This window comes from Sciurus vulgaris (assembly GCF_902686455.1).
Source record: "Sciurus vulgaris genome assembly, chromosome: 2".
Classification (NCBI taxonomy): Eukaryota; Metazoa; Chordata; class Mammalia; order Rodentia; family Sciuridae; genus Sciurus; species Sciurus vulgaris.
The window spans coordinates 101990391-102004327 of NC_136462.1; the positions used below are offsets into that span (position 1 = coordinate 101990391).

At 36.7% G+C, this 13937-nt stretch overlaps 1 protein-coding gene across 1 annotated transcript in view; it reads left to right on the forward strand.

Annotated features, from left to right (window-relative positions):
- Nucleotides 1–252: 252 nt before the first annotated feature.
- UNC13C (unc-13 homolog C) overlaps nt 253–13937 on the forward strand; it is an 869114-nt gene continuing 855429 nt past the window's right edge. The window contains exon 1 of the mRNA XM_079129872.1: nt 253–650. The gene's annotated coding sequence lies outside the window, so the exon portion shown is untranslated. The remainder of the gene's footprint in view (nt 651–13937) is intronic.

The following is a 13937-nucleotide window of genomic DNA, read 5'->3' on the forward strand; positions in this document are numbered from 1 at the left end:
GGGGGACTGCCGAGGACCCACCGCTTGGGACAAGGAGCCTGAGCCAAGCCCCCGGGCGTCCACCTGACGCGAGCTGTGGCACTGCCGTGTAGCAGAGGACCGGCAGCTTGACCGCGGAGCCGCTGAGCAGCTAGCGGAGGGCAGCTGGGTGGCCTTTGGGCCAGAAGGGAACTCTCCTCGGCCCCGCCCCGGCCCGCCCCCGGCCCCGCCCCTGTTCGCTCCGGCGGCAGCAGCTCTAGGCTGGCTCACCCACCGCCCGCTCCTCCCTCCCCGTGGCGCCGGAATGGGCCGGTCCGCAACCAGCGAATGCCTGGTCCTTTCGGTTCTGGCGAGTTGGAGTTCAGGTGAAGAAAATCAAAGTAGCTCAGGCGCACTGAACTCTTGGCCCCGGGCGTTGGGGGCGACCGGGAGCTCCGGGAACTTTGATGAGGAGGTGTGTGAGGAAGTTTTCCACCTGACTGCACTCCCGGAGCAGGCAAAGCGAGATTCCGAAACTGCAAGAGTAGGTAAAAAATTCACCATTGACGGAACCAGCACGGAACCTCCTACGGGTGGGCAAGCACCACGATTGATTGCTTTTCTCAGGTTTCTCAGTTACTTTACCTCCAAACCCTGAAGGCGCCTTTGGCTTCCAAGGCCCCTGGAAACAGGTGAGGAGATATGTTAACCCCTCAGCCCCCTTTATTTTCACGGACACCTGAGTTCCCAAGTTCTACGGTTCTTCTAGCCAGGCCCACGACAGAGCACAAGTTGTAGGTCTCCCCCAGTGGTCTTCCCCTGTGCAGTCTGACAGGGACACTCCTCTGCTTCTGCATCCTCTGTGCCTCCTTAGTTCCTGTTCTGGAGCCTCACTTCCCCAAACAGGTTAGGTGTGCGCTGTTCACTCCTAAGGTACCTCACTTCTGTCATAAACACTGTCACATAGTTTATGCATTGATTTCCCCTGCTACATTACAAACTGTGTTAGGCAGGGACACCAAACACAAAGTAGATACCCCCTAAATATTGTAGAATAATGATCTGCATGTGACAGTCAACTGTTAAGGCTCCCCCAAGCCCACAGCTCTCCAGTGAACTTCCCTCACCAATCCTGACTTTCTAGGTCTGCAGGATCTTACTTAAAAGGTAATACCCTCAAACATACCTCCTCCTCATGCCTTTCTCCTACCTCTTGAGCAAAGCCTTCTCCGGAGACTGAAAAAGGTGTGGAAAAAGATCAGGAGCTATTTTCGATTGTTTGAGCTCTACCATAACTGACTTAGTGACCTTCAAGACCCTCAACTTCTCTGGAACTCAGATTAAGGGTGATGTATTTATTAGGTGCAGTGCCTAGGACCTATGATATTTTTACAAAGAACAGAAATGTGGAGAAAAGGAGAAAGGGAGGGGAAAAAAAAAACTGCTGGATTGAAGAAAGTATTGTAAAAATATAATTATAGCTTATTGATCTTTAAACCAAGGTAGTCACTGACATTGTTGAACTTTATCTTTGCCCTGTGATCTTGGAAAACTGCAAAGGTTAAAGAAACCCTCCCACCCCTTGGAGTTCCAGGAAAAACTTACTACAAGGAATCATCCTTTACCATATGGCTTAGGTAAAACTCACCCATGCCCCTCTTGTTTACCTGTAACCAGGCTGGACATAGACCCTCCAATTCCTCATAAATGATTAACTGAATTACGGGTACCCAGTGACCAACCTGGAGAAAATACCACTTTTACTTGACCAAATTCTCAACCTTCTCTTGGCCCTGAAGTTTGATCCACCCTCAGCTCAACTGTTGCATAACCCCCTACCAATCCCTCCTGAAAATAAACTGACCTTTAAATAAAACTTTTTCTTTCCACTGTAATATCATACAAACTAGCTTGGCCCACTTTTCTACATCCTGCTCTGTCCAGTGTTGTTTACCCCTTCCTAGAAAATACTTTTTCTGCCTATTTTTTTGAGAGGTTTGCCTATCCCAGGATCAAAGCTTTCTCCCTGTTGCAATAGGCCCCCCTCCCTATTACAAGTCTCTTCCTCTCTTTTTGTAGAAATCCTTTCGAATAAAGTCTCTCCTTACCTAGGTATGAGTTTCTAAAATTTAATATTAATATTGCTTTTGAGGAAACAGGCTCCCCAAAATGAAAAAGCCCAAGGTTCAATAAAATCATACTGTGAACATATTTCAGACTCCTGTATGTAATATGGACACATTGGATACAAGATCCCTTGTGTCCTAACAATGAATGAATTCAGAAATACAACTGGCAACTTCTTAGTTTGTCAGTAGGTGCCAACTGAGAGCAACTTATTCACCTCACTTATTCCACATATTACCCATATAGTATGGTTTGTATTGATGGATTTGGAGCAGTTCCCCTGCTTGGTTCATGGGGTGAAGAGGTATTCCAGGGTTTTTTTTCTGTAAGTCCCACTCTGTGGGTAAGGATGTTTGATCCTGCACTGACTTACATACAGTTCTTTGCTTTTGACACAGTAGATATTGCTTAAGGTAATGGTATGGACTTCCCTCCGCCTTTCCCCATTTTTTTTCCGTTTTCTGCATTATATATTATAAGTAAGATGCTATAACTAAAAAAATCCTCTGTAATTCCTAGAGAACAAACCACAGGACAGGTATGCAATGTTATTTCTCAGCCATAAAACTAAAATTTCATAATTTCCCTAAATTCTTTTAAAGGAGCTGACTTGGCTGAATTTTTGGTATAAACTAATTTTTCTAAGATTTATACATTAAAATTAATATATGGAAGAGGGGGTCCATCTTTGTAGGTTGATTTCCAAGCGTTAAAGCAGTTGAGTTCCTTAGAGTTTAAGAGAGTCAGTTTCTCCACTCCTAGCACAGGGACTTGAGTAGGCATATCTTCAGTGTTTGCTATTTTGATATACTAGATGGACTGTTAACTCCATGAGAGGAGGGGCTGTGTCTGTTTAGTCACCATCCTATCTCCTTACTCAATAATAATTTCTTATTTTTAAATTGGATTTAAATGACAGAGACCTCACCACTTTCATCTGCATCACTTTTTGGCTCCTGATTGCCTTTAAGTTTGGGTCTCTAGAATACTTTTGTGCTCTAGGAAATGTACCTTAAATTACAAAAATATCTCCTCTTTTTCCTCCCACTACATCAATAGGGATAGCCAACCCAGTATGTGCTACTTTTTAATCTGCTCATCTCTAAACTGTGGGATTCAGGAATCTGAACAAAAAGAAGTACAAATATTTCATTTGCTGCTGAAATGTGTTTCTTTGTTGATAAGGTGCTATCCAGTGTGAACTCCTGTCTTTAAGAAAAAACAGATTTTTACTAGATACATAAAAATCCCTGGAGGTATGTTGTGATTTGACTTCTGACATGCTATAATGGAAAATGACTAAAAATAATAAGGAAATTAGATTGGACTATCAGTGATTTTTTTTAATACTTCTGATGGTGTACTGTATGTCCAAAAGTCCTTTGCCACTCTTCTCTTTGGTGGAGACTTAGCTCCCTTCCCCTGGAGTATGGGGCTTAACTAAGTGACTGCCTTCTAGCAAATAAAACATGGTGGAAATGATGGAGAATAATTATCAAATGTAGATCATAAAATGACATTGTAACTTCCATCTTGTTCTCACTGTCTGAGGAAAGACATGCTGTGAAGGCACATATGCAACTCTATGCAAAGACCCTGTGGTTAGGATCAGAGGCCTCTTTCTAGTAGCCATCAAGGACCTGAGGCCTCCCTGTGTGAAGGTGCCTGCTTATAAATCTGGCAAGTAGATCCTCTAGCCCCAGTCAGACTATCAACTCCAACTAGTACCTTAACTGCAATTTCCTGAAAAATCTAGCTCAGCCACTCCAAATCCCTGATTATACATACTCTGTAGTAATAAGTGTTTATTGTTTGTAAGTCACTAAGTTTTGTGATAATTTGTGACACACCAATAGGTAGTAATAGGGAACTCATTTAAGAATGTTCCCAGATGATGATATGTTGAAGAGGGTAATGCTAATAATATATGACATTTTAAAGTTGTCTGCATTATAATGTCTTCTGTATCTTCCAAAAACCTTTTGATAGTCTGAACTATTTGGGTATTGCTCCTCTTTTTTATTTTGACTGTCCAGTATTTGACTCTGTTCTCTATGTATACAAAATCCACCTTCCTCAGGAGGTAGAGCCGATTTCTTCCTGGAGAAGCTGTAAAATGGCATTATTGCTTACTGTTCAGTGCTCCATTAAACTTAGGACATGGATCCATGCTTATGTTCTTCCAATCAGATTCACAGCTTCAGACAAAATGTATCCTTATGAGGGAGCACCACAGCCACACCTGTATTCCAGAGTCAGTGTATAGTGTTTCTAGTGGTTGCCTCTAGAAGGACAAGGACCACTAGCTGAGTATCAGTGGTGCAAGCTCCAGTATCTGCACCTGGCTGGTGGCAGCGATGTTTCAGTGGGGCCAGTTCTGTGGTATAATTTTGGAATTTTTCATGACCTCATAACATCCAAATTTACATTTCAATCTCCTAAGAGAGATTGATATTCTTTTATAAAATCCTTTCTGTTCAGATTATCAAGTGTTGCTTTCTCTTATATACAAGTAAAAACCCTAAGACAGATATTATCCTCATTTGTACAGATGAGAAAATTTAGAATCAAAGTTGTTAAATGATGTGTCACTAGATACAAGTAGCAAGTGATACAGTTGTAATACATTGATTAGAATGGATTGAGCTAAACTGGCTGCAGTGGTGTACACCTGTAATCCCAGCAACTGGGGAAGCTGAGGCAGGAGATTACAAGTTTGAGACCAGTCTCAGCAATTTAACAAGATCTAAGAAACTTAGACTTTGTCTCAAAATAAAAAGGACTAAGGATGTAGCTAGTTCAGTGGCAAAGTTTCCCTGGATTCAGTCCCAGGTACTAACCCCTCCCCAACAACAACAACAACAATGAAACAATAACAGATTGATCTAAACAAACTAACATTCAAGTTTAGAATTTAAAACACAAGGTTTTCATTAGTTTTTTTTTTTTTTTTTTAAGAATTGTTTTTCTTTAAACCAGGTAAAATTCTAGTTCTCTTCCCTGACTCATGTATTAAGCACAAACATCATGACATTGAACCCCTTATTGTTTCAGAAATTGACCATCTTCTCCCAGCCTTTCTTTATTTTGCATAGATACTTGTTCCTGCAAATGCTTTTTTCTTCTCTGTCTCCCACCCACTTTTGTCAATTTTCCTTGTCTTCAAAACCCAGGTTTAGTGGTTCATCTTTGCTACCTCTTTTGGGTCTTCAAGAAAGGGTAATTATTCTCACCCACCCTGAGTTCTCTCTCAGAGTTCTGTTTCTGTCCAAGATAGAAATGATTATTAAGCCTTTTTGTCTACCTAGCCCATGCATCCCAAAGAAAGGAGTAGACTCTAGACCTTGCCCATGTGATAAAGGGAGTTAAGGATGAAGTTTACTTATTGAACAGGGACCCCAGAGCTATCTGCTGTAATACATTTTTTCAAAAGAAGATGTAATGAACACTGTGCAAGGCCTCAAGAAGATGCCATTTGCAAGTTCCTTGAATAGATGCTGAATACTACTCTGATTGTAAAAGTCATTAATTGCCAAGTCCAGCCCACTTAAATTTTACTACCTTATTTTTTACATTTAATGCAAAGTGTCTCTGGAATTATGTAGAAAACTTTCAAAGTTAAAGAGGTTAAAATGTATCAGTTAGAAAAGGGAAAGGAGAGAGACAGACAATTCAGGGAGCAGAATAAACTTTCAAATAAGAAAATGATATTCTCAGAGAAATTGAATTTATAAAACAAGAGTTAGATTAAACCTAAAATGATACTAAAATGTATACATTTTTATTGAAAGGTTGGAAAATAAATTTAAGGTAATCTTTCTGAAAGTAAAAATTAAATATAAAGAGATCAACAATAAGAAAGTAAAGATGAGTAAGCTAGAGGATGAATCCAGGCATTCCAGCACCTTAGCAATCACATCAGAAGAAAGAACAGAGAAGAAGATGGGAATGACTTAACAGAGAAATAATAGAACCACCCTACATGGTGGCACCTGCCTGACTCAGGAGACTGGGGGTATTGTTCACTGAGTCCCCACTCCCAGGACTGCAAAGAAATATCACAGGGAAACTTCCTGGAATAAAGGATATACATTTCTAGGTAGATGGAAAGGGCCCACTGAGTAACCAGATAAGTAAAACTTGTATGCAAATGTCCAAGTTTTATTCACAACCATAAATAATTTACATATCCTTTGACTAATGAGTATACGAACTTTGATATAACCAGAAATATACCAAGGAAGGACTTAATATTGTAAAAATTCTCCCCAAATGAATGTATAAAACTAATGTAATTTGAATCAAAATTCCATCCAGAATTTTTATGGAAATTGGCAAACTGATTCTAAAAGTATATGAAAAAGCAAAGAACTAGAATAGTCAACACTTTTAAAAAAGAACAGGTTTAGAGTATCATATTCTCTCATTTCAAAACTTACTATCAAGTTGTAGTAATCAGACAGATTGGTAGGAGCAAAAAGATGGATGTATAAATCAGTGAAACAAAAAATGTCCTGAAACAGACCAACACATACACAGTCGATGAATTTTTCCAAAGTTCAAAGAAAATTGAATAGAGAAAAAAGTCTTTACCACAAATAGTGGCTATTGTAATCCATATGCCAAATGAATGAATGAGCTTACACCCTGACTTGTGTCTTTCACAAAAATTAATTCAAAATGGATCATAGACCTACATGTGAAACATGAAACTTCAAATCATCTGGAAGAAAACAGTAAAGTATTTGTTACTTTGAGTTAGATAAAAAGCATGATCCATAGTAAAAAAATTTAAAAATTTGACTTCCTTAAAGTTAAGAACTGCAGACCTTTTGAAAAATACTGTGAAGACAAAGAAAAGCCACAGATTCAAAGAAATTATTTGTCAATTATATATCTGATAAATATCCAGCTATTTAAAAGAAATAGCCAAACTCAGTAACAAATAAACTATCAACTAAATTTTTAAAATGCCTAAAGATTGGGCTGCTTCACCAAAGATCATATTACAGATAGAAAATGAGCTTAAGCAACAATGTTCAAGCAAACTAACTCGTCTATCTCTATATTAGAATGCGACTCAGGAATAAAAAAGAACAAATTATTGGTCTGTGCAAAAACTTGATTAAATCATGAAAAAAAAGTCATTCAAAAGGCTACAAACTATCTTATTCCATTTATATGCCCTTCTGGAAAAACAAAACTGAAAACATGAAACAGATTAGTGATTGTCAGGGAGACGGGATAATTTGGGGTGACAGTGGAACTATTCTATATCTTGAAAATGTTTGTGGTTATGCCTTGACTCTATTTGCCATTTTTCACAGAAATATATTCCAAAAAGTGTTGATTTTACTATATATAAATTTTAAAAAGTAGCTAGGAACTGAAGAGTCTTTCATTCGACCTTGTAGCACTTACTATAGCTTGATAGTAAGTTTTGAAATGAGAGAAAATGATACCCATGTGCTTATCATGAGTGTAATGATAAGTCACCAAAAGAATGCAAAACTCTTCAGTGCCTACGGAGGTCAAGGATCTTTTTAAAGAATATCACATCAAGATAACATTTAACAAATAGAAAAATTATAGAGTCAGATGATTTATTTATGCAACTCTTACAATACTCATTTGAAATTTTTTGCAATTTTGGTGGCTCAGAATTAATCCCAGAGCCCTCTCTAAAACAGAACCTCTTTCTCTAAGCCAAAATTATATGAAATTTAGGAGTCAGAGATTTGTAATCTGTAAATTCAATGTTTGCTATTAACTATATGACCATAAACAAATCACACAGTCTTCAGAGAATGATTTTTATCAGTGAGGGAATCCTTTGTAAACTATAAGCAATATGCACATGTGAGACATGAAAATTGTTAAAATAATTCTTTATAACTTTTACCGGTAAATGGATGGATCTAGAGATTATCATGCTAAGTGAAATAAGCCAGTCCCCCCAAACACAAAAGTTGAATTTTCTCTCTCATGTGTGGATGTTAACACACAACAAGTATGTGTTGGGAGGTGAGAATAAAAGTTCAATAGATTAGACAAAGGGAAATGAAAGGAAGGGAGCGGGTATGGCAACAGGTAAAATGAATTGGACATAACTTTCCTATGTTCATACATGAATACCCCACTAGTGAAACTCCACATCATGTACAACCATAGAATCAAATCCTAATTAAAATGTAATACTCCATTTATGTAGTGTACATCAAAATACACTCTACTGTCATGTAATCTAAAAGTAACAAATAAAAAATAATTTTATCCCTGCAGAAGTTCTTTTTCTTCTCCTCCACCTTCCCTTCCTCCTCCTACACCTTTCTTCCCCCGTCTCATTCTGACTTGCTATTAGATGACTACAGAACCTAATAATGGGGTCCTAATAAGGAGCAGTACTACAACTGCAGAGCTCTACACATAATGCCTACAAAGAAGTGCCTTGTCCACAGGGCAGGATCTCTCCACTTTATTTATAAAGCTGTGTAAGATTATGATGCATGTACATTAATTTTTATTGACATGGGACTATGCTAGCATTGAGACAGAGGACTTGTTAGGAATTGTGACTCTAAGCAGTTCCCAAATGATAAGTTTTCATAGACATGTATTTCTTCTTTATCACAATAGGACAACTATTTTAAAAAACAATCTATAATACATTTCAAAATGTCTAGAAGAGTATGATTTCCCAAGTCATAAAAAAGACTGAAGAAATGGAAATGCATATTACCTTGGTTTTATTATTAAGAATTACATATATGTATTTAATTACTATAACTTACCCCATAAGTTATGTTAATCAAAAATGAAACATCAACAAAAAAATCATGGATATAAATAAAATTTTAAGGAAAATGAAGAAGAAAAAGCAGGGTGGCTAATTTTTCTTTTGCAGTTAATATCATTAAGAATAAAACAAATGAAAATCATTAAGCAAAAATAAAAACATCATTGGGTACATTATTATGAAGTTATAGAATGCCAGGGGATAATCAGATTCTAAAACCTTCCTGAGAGAAAAACTAAAGGTCAACTGCAAAGGAAGAAGTATCACTGTCTTGGTCTTCACTACAATGAGGATGCTAGAGAACAGGGCACTGAGACCTTCACAATTTTGAGAATTGATTTTTTTTCAAATTAAAGCTTTATATCCAGCCAAGTTATCACACAATTATAAGATGTCTTCTTTTCATACATGCAAGAACAAAAAGTTAAATCTGTACATACTTTTGTGGAAAACATGGAGGAAATTGTCAGTGAAACAGAGAAATGTACCTAATAGAGGAAAGCATGATATCCAGGAATTATGGGAACAGGAGCCAGCATGAGAAAGTGGTGAAGGGAAAATCCAGTATGAGACACCCGCCCAAATCCTGCAAAGTAGCCCATCTATGCAGGAGGAAAAGAGAAATGCAGGAGGGCATCTCTAGAGGAGAAGAAAATGGACTGGGAGGATTACTTGACACATAGTCATTTGAAAGTATTTGCTATACATTTGATGGTTCTATTTGAACTCTGGCATGAAAACCCGTAAAAAATTCAGCAAACCCAAATTAATACAAATCCTTAAATAAATTAACATCATTCAGCTATAGTTCTAAGAACTAAAAAATTCTAAACAGTAACAATACCACATTTTAGCTAGATGAAAAGAAATTGTAAGGGTTTAATTCAAAATTGTGTATTTTGTCATGAGAAACCTGGGCTCAAACATCACCCTCAATGACCACTCATCCTTCCCCACCTCACTTGGTCCTAGTGAAGACTTAGATCATGCTTGTAACTGTTTGTGCACTGCTCAAATCAAGGACTTAGTGTTTTTATAAATACATCTTTGAAAAAACATTTGAGTAAAAAAAAAAATTTAGATAGATAACCAATTTGTGCTGGAGTGTGTGTGTGTGTTTTCTTAACTGTGGGACTGAAGGTCCTTGGACTGACTTTTAAAGAAGTTATAAACCTGTATAACTTGGAGTTTAAAAAAATGATGGCAGATCCTTGATTATAGCAGTGCCATTGAGCAGCCCTATAATATAATATTTTAGGTGAAAAGTAACATTTGGACAGGCTATTTTTCTAATACCTGATTTCAAGGTCAAATACATTTCTTCCTCATGTTTTGGAAATACCTGCATTGAAAGAAAAATGAGAAAAGACAAGTCAACGTGTTTTTTAAATGGTGGAATTCTGGGCCTTATAAAAAGGTGAGCATCTGATAATTTGAAACTATTTCTACAACAGTGATTAAATCTAGTTGTTTTCCATGCTCTAAATGCTTCATATGAGAACAGAATAATTACCTGAGACCACGTGATAAAATGAATGACCCAGATGTGGCTTGGGTTTGGCAGTTGCTGTGAATTCTTCTCAGCTGTCTATATAAATGACTACAACATTGTGTATTTAATCATCAGCAAATGGAAGTTTTCAGAAGAAAAACTGTCCCATAGATTTTAGCACACTCTGACATGACTGAAAATTAATTCCCAGGATTTAATTATATTAACATCCCAGGAAGGATCAAGGAACCAGAGTAGTCTGTAGTTGGTATCCTACTGCTTTATTTGTTATCCTGAGATGATCAATCTAGAACTAGGAGTGAACTTCCATTTATAACAACAGAAAGGGGTTTCATTTGGTAATGCATCTTCAACAAACTCATATATATATATATATATATATATATATACACTCTATATACATATATAGATACTCTAATGAGAGGAAAAATGCATAAAAGATGAGGGATATAATGAAAATCATTTGCTTTTGACTGTAGTTTTTTAGCAATTTTGTCTGATGTCATCCTTTGGAGGTAAACTAGTGGCCTTTGTGGAAAGTTGTTTCCTTTGGGTTATCTTTCATGTCTTGATACTTTTAAATGAAGCTGGCTTATTCCATGGATAAACTTCTCTTCAGTTATCAATTACTCATTTCAGAAATATTTCAGATCACCTCCCATTTATCTACTCTCATCTGCTGATACAGCCTTTCATGTTCTCTAATTCTTCAATCTACTCTCACTCCACACCTTATTTGGTTTTAAGTTTCTATTCTCATTATTTCCCTTCTTGTTTTTTCATCACAGTTCTCATTTTTTGTCCTTTATAACAAATATCAAAATTGTAATTATGTTCCTTTGCTTCTTTATTTCCTCACTGAACTATTAGAAACTCAACAAATGACTGTGACCTAATCAGTGTCATTCACCACTGTACAATTACTGATTATCAGAGCATTTAGCAAGCACATCATATATATAATAATATTTGTTAAATAATAAAATGAATAAACTTCTATTACTAGTTAACTACCTACACATAAATTCAGATCCTAATTCATGTCTTATAAATTCCAAATAAATCTTTGGAAGTGAGAAAACAAGTTACAAATATTTCTGTGTTAAAATTCACTAAACATTTTAAAATATTGGTGTAACAGTGTTTTTTTTTATGTATATTTCTTCCATTTTCTGCCTCTGTTTTTTCATTACTTCTTTTTCCTCCTCTTCTTCCTTTACTTCTGTTTTTAGAAAGAAAACTTATAAGCATCATACACATTTGTTGTCTTTATAATATCTCAAAGATTACCAAGAAAATGATAATCCCCTCACAGTCCATTTCGCCTACCCAATCACTTCCCACCCTACACAAATCAAAGTAACATTTTTGTTTGCTTTTCATTTGAGAAGGGCATGTGGGCTGGGAGCTGGAATCATCTAGGAAAAGAATGATAAATTTTAACTGCATGTAATTTCAAATCATTTGTACATCAACTCCACTAAAAATAAAGTTAAAAGGCAAGTGACTAATCTGAAAACATGTTCAAATTGTGTTTAAACCATTATCAACTACATGGCATTAAAGATAGCAGCAGATCCTCACTCTTCTATTGAGAGATGGAGCTATTTCCCTATCTCTTTTAGTTGGGCCCACTCTGTGACTGCTAAGTTCTTAGAAGGTAGCACAAGTGACACTGCCTGTTTGGGTATAAGCTTTAAGAAGACCTTCTGGCTTTCCCTTGTGTCTTTTGAGCAGCCCTGAAATATCAGTCTTCACCCAAATTTAGAATAGTAATGAGGGGCTTGGGGTGTAGCTTGTGCAAGGCCCTGGGTTAAAAAAATGTGGTGATATTTCAGATATTATAGCAGTGTTTTAATTATAAGAAAGATTCACATTCAGAAAGAGAATCCAATGTGCTCATCTTCTCAGATGGCCCTGTGGAGACAAATAGAAGTGATGGTTATAAAAAACAATGCACATTAAGAGACTTCTGTTTAATATTCTGATTTCCTCGGATGTTATTTCTCATATTCTGAATCCTCCTTTGGGAATGATTTCAGTGATATTTCTAAAATCATGCACAAAAATCAGCCTCAGTATTTTATAGTTGTAATTTTTTGAAGACAGGGAACTGTTATGTTTTTTACCCCCTAAAAATGCTTTATCATTCATTTTACTTCTATTACTTGAAAAAAAATCAAACTTCCCTTTGACTATATAATGCTGTTTTTATGTATGGAATATATAAAATATGTTGTTTTTATGTACAGAAAGGAATGAGCATGTGGTTCTTATTTGACATATTTGTTGTAATAGGTACCAGGTTTTGTGTTAGATTCAGGGGGTGCAAAAGATATAATGTTAAAGTAAAATGTGTAGTTCCTGACTCAGAAAGCCCTCTTAGGCAGAACAGACATGAAAGAAAGCAAGTCCAATGTAGCAATCCTGAGATAGGAGGGCACTTCACTGCAGCATAATCAGAAAGCCCTGGGGGGCCGGGGTGGCATTCAAACTGACCAGATACATGGTAGTAAAAAGTGTGGGATAATATAAATAGGAAATAGTAATCTTGGCAGAGATAACAGAATTTGCAAAGTTTGTGTGTAAAAGAAAACCTTACATTTGTAGAAAAGCAAGTAGTTCGATTTGACGGAAACAGTAAGTTTGCATGTCAATCAGGGAATGGGGATCCAGGGGATAAGAAGCAAAGATGATACTGGGACAGACGGATCTTATAAACCAGGCCAGAGATTTTAGTTTTATTTTGAGAGAAATAAGTAACTGTTGAATGGTTTTAAGAAGAGAATTGGTTTTATCAAAACTAGAATTTTTATATTTTACTAGAATAAGTAATCAGCTTCTGGATATGAGGCCTTTAAAGGCAACACTTACTTGTTTCAGACTATATGGTGTGAATGTCTTGTTAAAATTTATCACATATCTAAGTTTATGAGTCTGGACTGAGTTTGTCAAAGGTCCTCTCCTCCCTCTCCACTCCGTAACAGTCCCCTGTTCCAACCTGCAGCCCAATTAGTGCTTATCAACCCAGGGAAGAGAATGTCATAGGAGAACACAAAGAAACATTATTTCATAGCACTTTGGGACAGTGTCAAAGAGGGAAGATTTACTACGTTATCACACACACAACATAGTAAAATGTAGATGAGAAATGTCACTTTTCCTGTCATCAGGTTTCTGTTCAGCAAAAATAATCTACTGGACCATAGAATAAATGCTGGAGATGTAATTAACAAGGTTTAAAAAAATGTGATTACACAATTTCTCAAGGGTAGATAAGCAAAAAGTGACCACTGGAGATACATAGGATTATTAAAGGGGAGTTTTTGATTGCTGCCCAAGGAATGATTTTATGTGCAACAATAGAAACACTATTGACCTTTTGCATTAAATTAAAACACCAGCTGCATGCATATTTGCTTCATAGGAGCAGTGAAATTTTGCACCCAAATATACAAGTGAAAATTCAGTTTGAGTCTCATTAGAAGAAAAGTAAGGATTCCTCCAGATGACTGACTATGAAAATAAAGTAATAAGCATGGT